The sequence below is a fragment of the Coptis chinensis genome, chromosome 5 (genome assembly GCF_015680905.1).
Source record: "Coptis chinensis isolate HL-2020 chromosome 5, ASM1568090v1, whole genome shotgun sequence".
In the NCBI taxonomy this organism is placed as follows: Eukaryota; Viridiplantae; Streptophyta; class Magnoliopsida; order Ranunculales; family Ranunculaceae; genus Coptis; species Coptis chinensis.
Genome location: NC_141460.1, coordinates 30094853 through 30096727, shown reverse-complemented (window position 1 = coordinate 30096727; position 1875 = coordinate 30094853). Strand labels below are relative to the sequence as shown.

Genomic DNA, 1875 nt, shown 5'->3' with positions numbered 1-1875 from the left:
TTAGTAGTTGGATGTGGATAGAAGATTTTTAATGTTCAATATGTAAAGAAGCCTTATTGATTATTGCTACCGATATGTCAGAAGACTGTTAATGGCCTACAGTGGCCTAGGGGATGGCCTACACTGGCCTGGGGGATGGCCTATAACAGCCTAGGATTTAAGTTACATGCATTGGAATTCTCCAGACCACAAATAGTTTAGGAGTATAAATGAATAGAGTGATTCCATATGTATATTTGTTTGTTGTTTGTAGTTGAATCGAATGGGACCAGCACCCCAGGGATTTCCATCTGAGTTACGCTCAACGAGATGTAAGTTATACTCAATGCGCCGTGAACATGTAGCTAATGGAAGGGCTATTATAGGAAAAGAAGCTAGTGGAGATCTTATTGAAAGTTATGATGTTATTCTGGATAGTGTGCTTGTGCCTCATGCTCAAGTACAAACCGCACAACTCTTGGGGAGGAGGATATAGGAGGTGTTATCGATTGGCCCAAAGCTCTAACTGTATTTAATCGTTAGGGGTATGATTATCTAAACATGTAAAATCTTTTTGTGAAGCATCTACTACTCAAAAGAGTTAAACTAATAGAAGATACTCTCATTTTGCAGGATGTGGATGTTTTGCATGATGCTTCTCTTTTTGTACATCGGTATTAAACTATTAATAGAGGTCATCGAAGATGCTCGTATAAGTCTCAAGTTTTTTTGTATATCAGTGCTTAGGCAGGATGTGAATGGTTAGAAAAGGCTATTATATTTTGTGTATACCGATGTTGATATATGTATGAAGTCGATCATATATGCCCTTTTTTGTATGAAGTCGATCATAGCACACAAATTTGAAGTTACTAGCCTACTGGTTTTAAGTTCAAATTGAATCTCAGTATTTCTTTATATGTTTAACGATGTGTGTGATTGTTTGTTTCTATTTCCATGTATATTTATGTTTCAAAAGTTGAAGCTGGCGATGGTTGATGTAGCTCAATGGTTGGAATATATGTTTCTATATTGGTTAATAGTATATGGATTGTGAACAAGCTTTGGTAGCTTGCGTTGTTGTAAGTCAATGGAGGGAACGAGACCAATGATGTTGGGGCAATAAAGCAGGTATTGGATTTCTATGGTTCACGTGTTAAGATGAAATATGTCCCTAAAATCCCTCCCTTTTTTTTTTATTATCATTATTTATATTTGTTGTTTGTTTAGGAAGTGGCGTTGGATGGGGTGATGGAGTTTGTGATGTTGGGAAAAGGAGGGAAGTTTCAGTCTATGATTTATCAGAGGTTTCTTCAGGCCATTGTAAGTTGTTTCTATTGTAACTTTTTTATGTTTATTATTGCTTTTCTAATGGGTCGTTTTGTAATTGTAGGTTTATTCACCATCAGGCATTGATGTTGTAGTAGAGACACTTGTTTCAAACTTTTCTCAACTACATAGATGTTCGGTATGACCAGTTTAATTCTTTGTTTACATGTTATAGTTCTTTAAACTTATTTGCTTACCTCTTAAATCATTTTTCTTGGTGTGGTTACTTTACCTACATTAGTTTGGAAAAGCCTGCTAGGACATTAGATTCAAGAGATATAAAAGGTATTACTGTCTCAGACTTGTAGCTCTGTTCTTTTTTATCCTTTCACTGACTTATTGGTTTATTGTTGATTTTGTAGATACCAACAGTACACATCAAGATAGTGAGAATAAATCAAAACCGAGGTCAGTATCTTGTAAGCTCTGTATCTCGTGTTATTTTTTACCTGTAATTAGTTTCAGTTTTGTAAGAATTATATAAAGTCAAAGATCGTCTTTGTACTAGCACGTAACCATAATATTGCTTTGCGGATGAGAACATTATGGTTTTGTCTTCCATGGATA

General features: G+C 35.3%; 1 long non-coding RNA gene across 1 annotated transcript; it reads left to right on the top strand.

Annotated features, from left to right (window-relative positions):
* Nucleotides 1-253: 253 nt before the first annotated feature.
* LOC147497283 (uncharacterized) lies at nt 254-841 on the top strand. The gene is made up of 2 exons (XR_015194207.1): nt 254-524; nt 613-841. It is a non-coding gene; the product is annotated as an uncharacterized LOC147497283 (long non-coding RNA).
* The last annotated feature ends 1034 nt before the right edge of the window (nt 842-1875 follow it).